Source organism: Podarcis liolepis (assembly GCF_965112155.1).
Source record: "Podarcis liolepis genome assembly, chromosome: 4".
Lineage (NCBI taxonomy): Eukaryota > Metazoa > Chordata > Lepidosauria > Squamata > Lacertidae > Podarcis > Podarcis liolepis.
The window spans coordinates 36,608,674-36,625,079 of NC_139558.1; the positions used below are offsets into that span (position 1 = coordinate 36,608,674).

General features: G+C 41.0%; 1 long non-coding RNA gene across 1 annotated transcript; it reads right to left on the reverse strand.

Annotated features, from left to right (window-relative positions):
* Positions 1 to 3,701: 3,701 nt before the first annotated feature.
* On the reverse strand, positions 3,702 to 11,259 carry LOC310705747. Its single transcript, XR_014525471.1, has 3 exons — positions 11,142 to 11,259; positions 4,180 to 4,237; positions 3,702 to 3,985 (listed from the first exon to the last, which is right to left on the reverse strand). It is a non-coding gene; the product is annotated as an uncharacterized lncRNA (long non-coding RNA).
* Positions 11,260 to 16,406: the final 5,147 nt, after the last annotated feature.

Sequence of the window (16,406 nt, forward strand, 5' to 3'; positions counted from 1 at the left end):
GGAGAAATGAGTGTGGAGGTGGTTAGCAGAATTTGCATTGTAACATCCAAAGTAATAGTGAGAACTGAGAAACAGAGATCTGTACTCACTAAATACATAATCTGGTACCATGCTGGTATGTATTCTACTGCAATGGGTCATGTTTGAGGCTGCTTTGAAGGCTCAAACTTTGATTTTTTTAAAAAAATAAAAAATATAGCTGCTAGATTGCTGATAGTTACAGTTGCCTGTAACATCACTTTTGAAACAGCCTACCTGGGTTAACGTATGTTTATAAGCATGACTCAGTGTTGGTTTTAATTAGTCCTCTGCCAAAACCTATCCTCTAATTTCTCAAAAGTGTTGTTTCCCTGTGAAAGAGGCTTTATTTTTTTAACTCATGCTCAGAATGCTTTAGAATTTCCTGAGAATGCCTTTAGGATTTGGGGGATGAAAGGTTGAACTGACTTTACTGTTGCAAGGTGGCTATGGATGATGTGTGTTTTCCCCTCTCTCTTTCAGTTTAGCATTTGTGCGGCACTCTGCAACCTCCCTGGTTGCTTGCACTTCCTAATCTGAAAAAGTCACATGGGAGGAGTTACTCCATAAATTTCAAGCATGGGAAAGCTGGACAGGCCAGCTACCTTATGCTTGAGATCAGTGCACTTGCTGATGCTGTTTTTATGGGAAGTCCATTCTTTTTAACCTTCAAAGAAAAACTTTCTACATTCATTTATTTAAAAGTAAGAAAGTTTCACTTAAAAGAAAAATAACAACAATCAGCAGCTGAAAATGACATGGATTTTTTATTTTTTTTAAAAAAAGTAAAGGCATGCAGCCAGGAAGGCTGCAGAGTGCAGATCACTAGAGAGATTATTTGCAGAATGAAAGAAAGAACGCTTATCTTGGCCACTTAGAAAGCAAGGCAGGCACAAGAAAGCTCTGCACTACCCATGAGAATTTTACCCAAAAATTTCCTCTCCCATTGATAACTTCTAGTGGTAAAGAAACAAAGAAAAGTGGGAGAATTTTTCAGCACAGTACTAATTTTAACCTATAAAGCTCAGGTTTTTCAGGGACCATTTGTGTATTCACAGGTCTGAACATGCACTGACATCATCTGAATAAATCCCATTTAAGATGTTCTTATCTGCAAAGGTTAAGCAGGTGGCGATGAGAGATCCGGCCTTCTTGATAGTTGGGCCATGACTCTAGACTGCTATTCTTTAGTAGTAGTAGTAGTAGTAGTAGTAGTAGTAGTAGTAGTAGTAGTATTTATTAAATTTGTATTCACAAAATGTTTAGGGGTATGTGTCCTCCCAGAAAAAAGCACTGATTGATTGGATGAATTAATGAAATAAAAAAGGAGAACTTTGACCCATCTTTTCCCATTCAAAGCTGCCCACATTTGAACAATGTTATATTATGGTCAGTTTTCCAAATCAAAACAGTGTTACTTTAACTAGAAAACCAGTAACATTTGAGAGGACTGCTACATTCTAGCCGTTCATCCACAAATCTGAAGATGGAATCCCAGTTAGATTTCTTCCTTCATTACCGTGAAACCAGATGGGACTGAGGGAAACTGTTTCACCTCTCCAGGAGTTCATTAAATTAAACCAAATCATTCTAGGGTTTCTATGTCCTATCTAGAGAGTAAGAGAATTAGAGCCAGAGCTATTCAAAGGATAGGCAGACTAATGAATGCTTGAAAACTCTCCAGAATTCTTGAGAAGAAATATGACTAATTTGTTTCCCTGGGCAAAGAGCCACCATTTTGACAGGAACTTGCCACTTGAGGCAAGTACACTTATCCAGTAGGTGGACAAATTTTGGTCTGCTTGAAAACTAATTACACATCATGAAAAATGCATATAGGGACAAATAGGAACAAACCATAAAGAAATAGCCAGGCTTTTCCTTATAGATAATAAGCATTCACAATTGCTATATTTGAAAACAGAAAATTTCCAAAACACTCTGATGAGAGTGGAACAAGGGGAATGCAAACTTCTTCCTGCTTTTCTATCACTTCCGGGTTTTTGTTGTTGTTGGTCGCTCTTAATGCTTATTTTACAAAGTTGTAAACCACTTAGAGGGGGTTTTCTTTTCTTTTTACAACCAAGTGGTGCATAATTGTCGTTAAATAAATGAATGGATTTTATTTGGCTGTGACAAAAGCTCACAAGGATTCAAAGCCCTCTTATCTTGAAATTTGACAGCCTGGTGTTATCTTGCAGTTTGATATACAACGTAGCTCCAAATGAAGATGTAAAAGAGGGGTGGGGAAATGTTTTTCAGCCTTAGGGCCACATTACCTCATGGGGCCAAATGCCAATGGAGCAACTCTGGCAAAGCTTAGAGGTTTCTAAGCAAACATCACTCCAGGCAAACAAGAGGCATTATCAGTTGAAGGATAAATTTCAGCCAGGCAGAAGTACTCCAAGAGGGCATGGAGCAGGGCCTGCCATGGCTGGCTGGAAAAGTCCAAAGGGCTGCATTTGGCCCTCACCCTGGATACAAAGCAACTTGAAAACCCAAAACCTACATATTATGAAATGGCTTAAACTGGCTACCTTTATTTTGAGGGGAAAACAGCAATATGCCCCCCCCCCCCATTTCTGGATCAAGAATGTTTTTCAGATCGGCTTGTTGTACATTGAAAGAGAACTATATGAAAATGATTCCTATAAGCAGTGCTTTTTTTCTGGGGGGATGCAGGGGTACGCATACCCCTGAACATTTTGTGAATCTAAGTTTGGCCTCATTGAGGGTCAGTATTTCAATATGAGTAGGAAAATGAGAGTACCCCCAAACATTTTTTTAAGTGAAAAAGCACTGCCTATAAGATTAACAAAAATGTATAGAAACACTACCAATTTATGCTGGAAGTGTAAGGAAAAAGAAGGTACGTTCCACCACATGTGGTGGACATGCAAAATAACAAAAGAATTCTGGGAAATGATAGATAATGAATTGAAAAAAAATGTTTAAGATAACTTTTGTCAATAAGAAGCTTTCTTATTAGGAATAATAGGAGATGAAATACCAAAGGACTTGAAAAGACTGCTTATGTATGCATTGACAGCTGCAAGAACGCTTTTTTGCCCAGAGATGGAAAGAAGAGAAAGTCCCAACCAAAGAAGAATGGATAACCAAGATGATGGACTATGCCAAAATGGCAAAAATGACTGTGAAGATCAGATACCAGTATGATAAGAAATTCAGTAAAGAGTTGGAAAATTTTATAGAATACCCTAAAGATCACTGTAGATATTAAAAACGTTAGCAGGATTGTTATAACACTTATAATGTAATAAGGCTAAAGTTAAAAATGGATATAAAATGAATTTGAAAAATGGAATTAGATGCAGCAGAAAGAACAGATAAATATTGTAAACCAGGGGGTGGGGGGAAGTCCAGGGATTCAAGTAATCTCAGATGTGTAAAAAATTGAAAATGATTTAAATGCATAGAACACTGTTAAAAAATTAAAAATGATTTTTTTAAAAAAAGAATGCTTTTCAGATCAGGTCCCATGTGGCTGCTTTTCCTTCAAAGTATAAGCATCCAATTTAAGCACAAGTTTTTGTTTTTTGTTTTGTTTTTTAAAAAAGAACAAACAATACCCCAACTGAACAAAATCCTGACTGAATTTTAGAGAAAATCTCACTCACAGTGTTGAGAAACACCTCAGTAGCTTACAGCCAGCACTCATAATATTTTGGAAGTGGTTATGATACCTTTATAACATTTCTTTACAATAAAAAAGGCATACACTTTTGCAATCAAAGCATGCCAAAAGGGAATCACCTGGCTTGGCTGCCTTAAAGCGTAAGCCACAACTTCAATTTGCTTTTATTAAACCACCTCTTTTGCAGTCTATTATGGTAACATTTATAGATCCAAGTCTTGCACATGACTTTGTAGAGTATGTAAGATCCAGAAAACAGGTTTCACAATCCGCATTCCATCAAATCCACAAGCACCAGTGGGCATCTTGTTTCTACAATGCAAAAAGGGAAATCAGCATCCATTGTCTTTCAGTAACTGTGATAGCAAGGCATTTTATTAATTTATTTAGAACACATGTATCCTGCTTTATAACCCAAAGAGGTTTTCGAAGCAAGTGACAGAAGATTTGTATGGTTCAGTCACATTAAAGTGTACTATCAGGAAATGAAATAACAGATTTCCTACCTTTCTTCTTGGTTTTCCATGGTTTCACTCTTCAGCTACTGTCTGTGAGGCAGCTTTCCTATGAAAGACAAGTATTACACCATTATGATTCATCTTTCTTTCTTTCTTTCTTTCTTTCTTTCTTTCTTTCTTTCTTTCTTTCTTTCTTTCTAAAACATGCTTTCCAGTCACTGTCTTGAACCATGTTGCTAAAATGATGGTTACCAGAATCATGTTTAATCATTTGTGTGTGGATTTTTTAAATTAAATAATTTATTTAAATAATAATAATAACCAAAGTCATAAAATGATGTGTACCATAAGTGTTACAGTGGACATGTGCTGAGCTGTGATAACTTTGTGCCTCTGTCCACCTCATCCCCACCCACCCTAATCTTTTAAAAAAAGATTACAGTATAGTCCTACAGGCAGCTCCAGCTCTGGCAATTGAGGTTACATTTCTGTTCTGGAAAAAGACAGACTTTCTGCAGTTTGAAAAAGGAAAGACAGAAGATGTCACATGGATCTCAATTTGTTTTATGAGAGTGGCATGGCCCAATTGCAATGTGAGGTCTCTTGAATCATGAGGGTGCCCAGCCCCAGCTCTGTTTTAAACATTTTCATTCATCCTTTTGCAAAACTATCAAACAAGCTCCTACAGAACACCCTTCTCTCTGGCTGAGTAATAGTCCTGAGAGAAGCAGTGTTATTTCATTCCGGAAAGAAGCCCTAACGTCCCTACAAATACAATAGAAAAGGGCTAATTGTATCCTCCCTGAAACATCTGCAAAAATGCCTTTCTTGAGGCAAAAAGAGAGAGACTGATAAGATTTTAGTAGCAGGAGGGAAAGAAGTTGAAGCAAAGGTTTGTTCTGCAGCTTCCATGCCAGCTGGCACCACATCAAGGCCAAAACATTACTCGGTGTAGTACTCTTTAATCACCTTTCACCATAGTTGCTGTAGCTGTTTGTCCTGAAAGGCAATCACCTCCTTAGTCAGGACTCTATTAAGGGAAACCAACAAAACCACCTCTTTGCACATGGCGTTGGAGACTGTCCGGAATATATGCTGTATAAGCAGCACAAGGCATTACCATTCACTCAACCCAGATTCCGCTGGAGGTCTATTTGCACCACATTTTCAATTGCACCTCAGCAAGGAGGTCCAGCTTTACTTCTTTGAATGAGTAAAAGTGAAGAAAAGTGCTTTTGTAGGGAGCTGACATATAGTAGACAGAAATCCCCGGTTTAGGGGATTAGGGTAAACACTTTAGCAAGCCCACATGGCTCACAGAGACTCCATCATGTATCTAGAACAATAGCCTGGCTTTCTGAGGTGAGCATAGAAGTGACCCCACAGTATTTTCCCTTCTCTTCAGAGACACTACATGTTCCCAGCCATCTTCTGTGGTATTGATCCGGGAACAGTGGGAAACGGCCATTCAGGCATGCTTTGGGGTAAAGAAACAAGTCTTATGCAGTAAATCTAATGGCATGTCTACATATCAACTCTAACCCCTTCAGATTAATCTCATACTGTCCCAAACCCATGACAGAACTTAGTGCAGAAGCCAAAGTGAGTTGACAGCTTTCGAGAGCTGTCCTTTGGGCCACAGGTGACAGCGGTGGATCAAAATCTAGACATTGCTAACATTTCAGGATAGGTTAATGTTCCAGGTCTTATGTGATGATTATAACTCAGCAGCAACCATATCTCTAGATAGCTCACTGGTTCCATACTGAGAGCCTGTTAGCTAGGGACAGAAACCAGAGGGATAAACCTGTTAACTTTAAAAAGGAGTGCTTGTTTGCCCTGTACTCATAATTATAGTACTGCTTGGACAGCAGACCTAAGGAAAGGGACTGAGGGGGTGTGAGAAAAGTTGAGCAATGTAGAATATGGTTTCCATTTGGAAGGACTCCCCTGATATTTGTCTCACACCAGCAGGAAGTCAAACAACTCAATGGGTCTATGAGTGACCTGGGGAAAAAGGAGGCGCAGGGAAATTTTCTCAGGAAAACATCCAGCCTGAATGAACACAGACAAAGGACAGTAATACATTTCAGAAACAATATGTTTCAAGGCTCGGTTTGGTATTTGTCCTTACTGTGTCCAGCACCATTCACACAGTCTGGCCTGAAGGAAAATAATTCCTGATTAAATTAGCAGTCAGACAGTTTTTTGTACAGGCATGGGTAGCCAATACTTGGTAAAGCTCTGCTTCCAACAATATGTTTAGGAAATTAATTGAATGGAAATGGCACAGTGTTACTGTTTTTAAGTTGGCAGGACATTTAATTCATCCATTCATTCGACTAAACCCTTTTTTTATAAAGAAATCGAGGACAGATATCTGAAGATGCACAAGGAAAGTTAATTATAGCTGTGGACCTCAGAACATAATTTTTATCTTTTATCATTAACCATGGTGAAGTATGAACATGTGAGCATGCTTGTACTCGATAGAAAAAATTGTGACAGTTTTCCCTTCTCCCTCAGTTCTGTTGTGCTTCCAGGAACTAAGCTATGGTTTGATTTAATATTGCATTGAACCCAGGCTCATGGTTTGTAGCCTTTAGAGCAGTAAACTAAGGACAAAACTAAGCTATAGCTCATAATATGTCTTGAGCGAGAGAACCCATGAGCCTGGTTTCAGGCATAACACAAAGCCAAATCATCTTAGCTCTGAGTAGGAAAACAGCCACAAGACTGGGGAGGAGTGAAATGGCCACAATTTTTGCTGTAAGAACCTGCACATTCCCACATTCACACTTAGCCATGATTTGGTTTAGCATTGTATGTGAACCAGGCCACGGCTTCATAGAAGAATTGTGTTCCACATAAGATCAAATGTAATCATAGAAGAATTGTGTTCCGTATCAGATCAAATGTAATCATAGAAGAATTGTGTTCCGTATCAGATCAAATGTAATCATATGCAGTTCCACAAAGCTTTTTTTTAACTAGGGGAAAAAAATCTGATGTCCTGTCATTTTATAAATAACCCATGCTAAATTATATAAATTAGAAAATCTTGCTATACTCTAAAGATTAGTCCACACTGTTTTATTCTTGATGTTGTTTTAGACTTCAGATGTGTTGATAAATTAATTTTAAATGTGTTTTATGTTTGTTTCATTCTTTTAATTATAATGGACGCAGCTCTGAGGGCATTTATGGTGGAAATTTGGCTTCTAAATAACCTTAAGTATAAATAAATAAACTACTATACAATACATTACTAAGAAGCAAAAATGGGGGTGGGGTGGGGGGAATGGACAAATGACTTCCAAGTGAAATCCAGAAATCTCACTTCAGACATTAAAGTGGAAACAGGAGTCGAGGAAACATGAATCAACGTTCCTTTCCCCCCTTCTTTTAAGGAGAATGGGTCTTGACTTCACCTATTATTGGAAATGGGATCAGGCTGGACAGGTGATGTTTCCAGATTGCCCATTTTATGAGCAGAATGATTCTATTGCCTAGACGTCTTGCCTCAGAAACTGGGCCTAGAGAGCTTAAACACACCCTTCCTTAAAGCATAGCTAGGGCCTCTCAACCATGCGCTCAGTGTTATCCTTTCAAGAAATGGAAGAGAGCAAAAAAAGCCACTTACCTCATCCAAGTGATACTCTATGGGTGCCAATTTGTATCAGCCTCTCAGCAACAGTGTAACGTTCAAAAACTGGAAAGAGCTTTCTCCTCCTCCTCCTCCTTTTAAACAACTATCCAATATAATAGGGGAATCTCAAAAAAAGTAGGATCTTCAAGGCTTGCTATTGCAATACGCCCTTGTATGTATCTTGCCCTGAGCTTCCTATGCTACCATTGCGGGTAGTTATACCACAAAAAGTTGTCGTAAATGGTTTCAGGGATGGTGAAGGAAAGCAGGATGGTGTGGTTAGTTCAGATACTAGAATCCCACAAACACAGAGAGAGATCATGGTTTGTGCCACAGGAAAACCTTTTCTAGGTCTAAGGACCACATTCCATTCAGATCAACCTTCTGAGGGCCACATGCTAGTGAAGAGTGGGGCCACGGGCAAAAGTGGGAAGATCAATGAATGTACCTTTGTACAGTACAATAGTTTCTACTCACTTATGCAAGGAGCATAAAGGGCCCAATCCAGTCAGGCAAAAATGCTTGGGAGGGTTGTGGGCCTAAGGAGACTTCTAGGGACTGAATAGTGAAACCTGGAGGGCATTTGGCCCCTGGGCTTGAAATTTCCCTTTCCTGTCATTGAACATGAAACAGTTAATGATTTGGACTGAAATGAATGGAAGAATTGGATTTCCTTTGAATTTTTCATTCTGAAACTGGGACACACACCAGTTTTGCATATATTGCTAAAACATTTCCATTACAGCCTGGGGGAAAAAATTAGCTGTCTGGATTTTCCTTCTTAAAGTATGGTGTAGATTTAAGCTTAGACATTTGTGAGCTGCTATGACCATGCGGGAACCTAGAAAGGGTTCTTAATACATTTCTTATTAGACAGCTACAGTTTTATAAGTATCATTACCCTACGGCTGGAATCAATACTGGGCAAAAATCTGTACACATTGTATTTCACGTATATGTGGCTTGGCTCTGCCACAAAAAAAAGTGAGCTCAGAACTATTGAACCCAGACATATGTGGCTTTTCCTTTTGCACATTATGCATATGGAGGGATGTGCATTGCCAGCATTTAAAAGGAAAGTGTTGTTGTTTTTCCTCAACCAGCAGTAAATGGAAAGTACAGAACACTTGCATTTGCCATTCAAATAGTTTACACGTGTCTAGTGTTATTGCTCTGCTCGAGGTCTTGCTTTAATTAAAAGCTACATTTGGTGGTGTGAAGAGAAAATTGTATTGCCTCAGGAAACAGAAAGAATAATAATGATAAACTTTTCATGGATTCAGACTCTGAGAGGTAGAAATGCAAGGTGGTCTGAAAATAAATTATGTAGACTAGATATGCAATGTATGTTTTGCACCAACAGAAATATTTTGGGTTTGGTGATTCTTGACTGATAACACAGTTTTTCTTGTTATAAGTTTGCATTTTTATTGTAATTTTCATGCAGAGTTATGATAGAACAGCAGCACACAATGTCTTCAGAAATATCAGTCAATATAACTGCAGTTATGAGCATTTGGGAACTTCCACAAAGCCATTTATCACTGCATCAGCACAGTGACATCCTTACCAAAGTGCTGCCACTTATTATTTGCCCAAATAATCCAGATTTCCCATTTCCACAGAAAAGCCAATAAAGAAAGAAAGAAACCTGTGGAAATGGTGAATCTAGATTAAATTTAGGGCAGGAGGCAAAATATGGAATGCATTTTGATGAGGGTGATACCATGCGGATTCTGACCTGAGGAAAAACTGGCATACAGTATATGCCATTAAGGGGTGATATGATAGCCATGCTCAAATATATAAAAGGATGTCACATAGAGGAGGGAGAAAGGTTGTTTTCTGCTGCTCCAGAGAAGCGGACACAGAGCAATGGATCCAAACTACAAGAAAGAAGATTCCACCTAAACATTAGGAAGAACTTCCTGACAGTAAGAGCTGTTCAACAGTGGAATTTGCTGCCAAGGAGTGTGGTGGAGTCTCCTTCTTTGGAGGTCTTTAAGCAGAGGCTTGACAACCATATGTCAGGAGTGCTCTGATGGTGTTTCCTGCTTGGCAGGGGGTTGGACTCGATGGCCCTTGTGGTCTCTTCCAACTCTATGATTCTATATGAGTTGCATTGAGTCCAGAGTAAACTGCTCTGTAAAAGCACCTTACGACAAGACAGAGAATATTAGAAATCCTATTTTCATATTTTGCTGCTCCTCTGCACCCCCTTCCCATCCAGGTAAGCTACAGTGCCACCAGTTTTGGGAAGGCAGCTCAGTAGCTCTGCCCCACCATCCCAGCTGCTGCAGAATCTATGCATGCTAGTGAACTTGGTCACACACCACCATTTTATTTGCTCATTTGTGAACATGGATGTGTCAATAATGAGCAAAATTTTGACTTGTGTATGTGGTGATTGACTGGAGGGGGGGGGGACTTTTGTTGCAAGTACAGTCCACGGTACTGTTTGAAGGCGCAGGGGGCCAGAACCCTGCTTGAGATAAGCAGATCTGATCTGGTCTGTTCTTACATGGAAAGCCATCTGAGAATGACATGTTTACCACTTTGGGTTCCACGTTGGAAGAAAGATTGTGTGTGTGTGTGTGTGTGTGTGTGTGTGTGTGTGTGTGTGTGTTATTGCAAACGAAGAAAGAAAGTGGTCAGCAAGGAAGAGAGTAAACCACTAGTGGATGACCTGCTCACCTGACCTCTGGTTGGTCACATCACTGCTGCTTACTGGGAGGGTGAAGGGAGAAGTTTTGATGAGGTCAGGACAATGCAAACACACCAGCAAGAGCACTGGATTGTCTCAGCCGGTGAGCTTGCACCATGCCAACCTCAACACTGCTTCTCCCTTCACTGTATATCTTCTTGTGAGCAGTGACATGACTATCCATAGGTTAGGTAAGCAGAATCACCTGACCATGTCATCTACTACTAGAGTAAGCATATGGACCAACCCAGAGTCTCTCATTCTTAGGAGTTTTGTTGAGACAGTAATGAAACTACTATTTGTCTGACCTGTGCTCTAATGGTAACATGATTAATTACTTCTGTTGGACCATCTGGCCCCACTGGCTCTTCCTCTGCTGTAAATGATCTATGAAATTGTTTTAGATAAAAATATTAATACTCTGCATCTGACAATAGCAGAATATCCTTCTGATGAATAGCAGAATATACCATATAGCTGTTTGAAGTGAGACTCCATGGTTCCATGTGAATAAAACCACTTTTCCCTAACTGTTTTCCCACATAATTTCTGTAATTCAGTTAGATACAATCTTATCATTTCCTCAAAGTGTCTAAACAATGCCTGCATCATGCAGACTCCAGCATTTTAACACACATTGCATATATATTGCATTACCTAAAACCCATTGTTGAGCATTTTGGCAATACTACTCCAGTGTGTTTTCTGGGCTTGATATCACTGCATCTGGTTAGTGTCTAAGCCAAGCAATCTTCATACCCTTGAGACCAGTTGTTATTACCGCAATAGTAAAGCAGAGTATGATTTCCTATGTCAGAAAAAAAAATCTTAATACCTTTTGTTACCATATGTGTTTAATCGTGAGTAGAACAAAGTGCGTTTGTGGAATCATGGCTGTACTTTGAAGACTCAGAGGTAATGTAAAAAAAAAAATTCAAGACCATCTGTGTTCCTTGTGTAAGCTCCAGTTTGCTGTTGAATCCATTTCTCTTCACCAATACTCTTCCATGAAATAGATTGACAGCACAATTTACTACTCAGCTAAAATACTTGGAGTTAAGAATGTAGAGTTTCACCAATGTCAATGGGACCGAAAAGTAATTCACATGGGATCAGATCCCAAATTTTTGAAAGACAGTTTATGACATAGCCTAGCAAACTTGCCACAGTGGCACAGCAGTTGAGTTACAGTGCTTTCAGTTTGTACCATGGGTCTGTGAGATAAATATCTCACTCATCCATAACAAGGGCTGGCAGGGAACAATATCATTAACTGACAACAACAGCGAGCCCAGCAATACCTATTGGAGAAAGGGAGGAGCAACCACGAACCCAACTGAGAATCAGAATTTCATGTGAGAGGATTGTGTCCTTAGTTCATTCTGTCTGCTGCACTTACCCATCCTCATCTGGGAATGTCAGAAATCTGAAATTACATGCCCCAAATCTCTCCCTCCCTCTATATTTTCCCAGTTCTTAGAATGCCCTTGAGACAGTCCACAAATAAATGGCTTAAAAGAAGTAGGTTAGGAAGTGGAAAGGAAAGGAAGCAAATTCAGGTACTGTAGAGAAGAGGAGACATATGGTCCAAACTGATGGAAGGAGTCTGGCTGACTCACTTTTCCTTCTGATGCAGTCAGGTGGAATGGCTGTGGGTGGGGAACAGTCAAATGACATCTTGTTTATTAGATGAATTTATATCGCCACCCCATAATATATTTTCTCTGGGCATCTCACAAAACAAAAAGAATTAAAACATAATATAAAGCAATGAAATGATTAAGAACCAAAAATACAGATGATATATTAATCATGCAAAATATGGCAATGTTAATGAGAGTACATGAAGCTACAATCCAAACCCCCTTTGCACGAAAGTGGCCCTGTGCCAAGCCCTGCCAGCCTCCACAGGCCTCCGCTTGCAGGAAGCCTCAAAACAGGAAGTACTGGGGTAGGGAGAGATTAAGCTGGCTTTGGGAGCCATCGGTATCTTAGCTGCCTCCACTGCTGTCACTTGATGGCGTCAGGTCTGAGCTAGGTGCAATCGCTGCACCAGCTCTATGCTGGCACAGCAGTTTGCTTCCACTCACTTCCCACCCTGGCCAGGGTGAGCAATGGGTTGGCAGGTGCAGCAGTGGTTCAACCTTGCCCTGCCACCATTCGGCTGTCTTTGGATTGTCTCATTAATATACCGTATTTTTCGCTCCATAAGGTGCACCTGACCATAAGGCGCACCTGCTTTTTTTGGGGGGGGGGAATTCAAGGAAAAAAATATGTGGCTCTTGGGGGCTTTTGCGGGAGCTGGGGGAAGTGAGAGAGCCTCGCTCTGTCCCTTCCCCCACCTCCCACAAAAGCCAGGGATAGCCGCACGAAGCCTCCCCAGAGCAGCAGGATGAAGGCTCCCTGCTGTCCTGCAGAGGCTTCGCAGGCTACCCCAGAGCTGCTCGACCCAAAGAGCAGGTCGGGGAGCAGCGGAAAGGCTGCACGCAGCCTTCCCGCTGCTCCCCGGGGCTGGCAGTGGGGGAAGCATGGTTTTCCCCCACCACCAGCCCCAAAGAGCAGGTCGGGGAGCAGCAGGAAGGCTGCGCGCAGCCTTTCCGCTGCTCCCCACACTTGCCGGGTCTGGCGAGGGAAGCCCGGGTCCCACCCCCCAGCCCCAGGGACCACACATTCGCTCCATAAGACGCACAGACATTTCCCCTTAGACATTTCCCCTTAGAGGAAAAAGGTGTGTTTTATGGAGTGAAAAATACGGTATTACTTATAAGAGTAATCATGATTGTTATGGTAATCTGCATGGTATAGTAGTCCAGATGTCACAGGCTGGCAAAAAGACAGATGATGATGATGATGATGATACTTTATTTATACCCCACACATCTGGCTGCATTTCCCCAGCCATTCTGGGCGGCTTCCAGCAAAATATTATACAATAATTCATCAAATATTAAAAACTTCCCCAAACAGGGCAGCCTTCAGATCACTTCCAAATGTGTAATTTGACCCTGAAAGTAGCAAGTGTACCCTGCAAATTAGTCACTGGGGGAGTGGGGGGATACAAGTAAAAGCTTGGAGATTTCATAGCCTCTTCTTTCTTCTGCTTCTGCTTGTCAGCCCTGAGAATGCTTGGCGATTTAATTTAATACTAACTTGTAGCAGAAAACAAGCTGAGATCTTGAAAAGAAGTGCCAAGTACCTAATGTTTCCTTAAGCTGAAGGATTAGGCTTTCCCCGATCGTCTAAAGATAACATGACACCTTTCAGAACACCACAGTGATTAAAATAACTTTATACACTTCACTGGGCATTTCCCCTGCTTCTTAACAATGAGAGCAATCTCAAAATCACTATACTGTAAAAAAGAAAAACATAAAACTTTGGAACCCCAAAAGTGTTATGTACACACATAAGAATGGTCAGAGCGCTACTACTATTGTTTACATCACCATAGTTCAGTTTACTTTACAGATATGCAAGAGTTCATGAAGAGAGCAAGTGAGCGGTGTGGCCTAGAGATAGGAAATATGGCTCCAATTCAAGGGTCATGGATAGAAAGTCCTAAGCTTTATCTGTACTCCATTCTGTACTCTCTGGAGGAACAGGAGAACCCACAGAACAAGACCTGGAGGGGGAAGGAGAGGGATGGTCATTCCATCTGGCAAGCAGAACGGGAACAATTGTATTATCACAAAGCTGAATTCCACCCATATATGCCAATTACTCAGCACTGAGTGAAATTGATTTTAAAGAATTAAAATGACTAGCTCAATAAGAGAGGAAGTCCAGCCACATTGAACTCAAAATGGTCAAATGAAACCGAGAGCTGTTTCTTGGGGGGATGATAAATTCTTGGAAGAAGGGCTTAGTAAGGCTTACACAATAACCTAACGCAATAGGTGTCAACTATGGTGAAGACAGAGATAGCTCCAGTCACAGGTTCTTAAATAACACCGGGCAGCATTTGTCCTTGACTATTTAAAGTTTCTCAACAATATATAGGGATGTGGGTGGCGCTGTGGGTAAAACCTCAGCACCTAGGACTTGCCGATTGCATGGTCGGTGGTTCGAATCCCCGCGGCGGGGTACGCTCCCGCTGCTCGGTCCCAGCGCCTGCCAACCTAGCAGTTCGAAAGCACCCCCAGGTGCAAGCAGATAAATAGGGACCGCTTACTAGCAGGAAGGTAAACGGCGTTTCTGTGTGCTACTCTGGTGCCGGTTCGCTGGAGCAGCTTTGTCACGCTGGCCACGTGACCTGGAAGTGTCTGCGGACAGCGCTGGCTCTAGAGTGAGATAAGCGCACAACCCTAGAGTCTGTCAAGACTGGCCCGTACGGGCAGGGGTACCTTTACCTTTACAACAATATATATATATATATATATATATATATATATATAGCCTTCCATGAACAGTATTCTTGTCATCAGCTGCTTGCTTGTCTTACCTCCCAGTCTGTTTTTTGATCCCCTTTAAATATACTGCTGGTAACTCCTGTCTGGGATTGTCGGCTAATGTTTTTATAATCAAGCATCCTGAATAGATTGAATTCCAGACATCCTGTAAGTGTGGGGGAATCCAAAAGCACTTCACCAAAATAGAGCTACTGTGAAGCCTCCAGTTTGATTTGTCGTTCACGTATAATAAAGAGATGGAGGTGCCAGAAGAACATATTTCTTCTTTCTTTTTATTTTGTTTGATAAAGAATTAAATAAGGCCGATGGAGTAATTCATCCCAGATGGAAGATTTTCCAAATTTAAGTTAATTACTGAGTGTGGCAGTCCTAAATATGGGCACTTAAGCACAGGCATGATGAGATTTTGTTATCTCATTCAACTTCATGTTAATTTCCCATCCTAAATTGCCTTATACTGCACGAAGGCCCATCCAGGTTGTTAGTCTTTTCTGTAACATGATACTAGGGTTCCCCGTTAAAGGAGTTTTTGAGGGGAGGCTTTGACCGTACGCCAAGAGGTTGTCATTGCTCTCCCCTGCGATGACAGCTTAACAGGGGCAGCTATCTCTGCTTGAATATATGTTCTCCAGAGCCGGCCCATCCCCCCCCCACACTGGATAACCCTGATGTTCCCTAGATCCCCGTCTGGGGACTGGGAGGGATAAACACCCAATGCCTGAGCCAAGGTCTACCCACATCTGAAATATAATAAAGTTGTGGCCAATTTAATCCCATAGCACATTGTCTTGAGTCATTATTCCACATGAGGGGGGCCGCCCAGGGTTTGGGGGACTCTGCCTGTCCACGCAATTCCACTTTATTAGTTGTTGTGCAATGCTTCCCCAGTGCTCTTGCATTATTGAGATCTGGAAGGATACTCTTGCACTATAGCATGATGAAAGTGGGACAAAAATAATAATAAACCAGGACATTTGTAGTATAAAAAGTTGGAGGATTTCAGCCTGGGTATCAAACATGCATGGACTGGAAGCCAATTAGTATGTCTGCCACCTTTGGCAGGATCATGTAGAAGGACCCCAAGACATCATGATCATGAATAATCTTGAATGCACAATGAAAAAGAGAGCTTGAACATGGGGCCTTTTGCAAGGCATAATGTTCTACCTCCTGAGCTAGGGTTCTTCCAAAACTTGTGTGTGTGCTAGCTCAGACTGATTTAGGTTAGGCTATAAACAAGTTATTTTCAGAAAAGACAAGAATCTTTCTGCGACTGTAAAACATAAAATATGCTAGTTAACCATCTGGCTAGGTATCCCACTTCTCCTGCCTCAAATACTGGCAGATCATTCAGCATCTCTGCAACTTTTCACATTTACAAGGTATAATATTCACTGAGTCTCACATGCAAGAAACGGAGACACGATGAGTCTGGCCAAATTGTCAGTCCCTTGCATTGTAAGGGAAGAAGCACTGAATCTTTATGTTAATTGTCAGCTGCTTCATTCCTGAA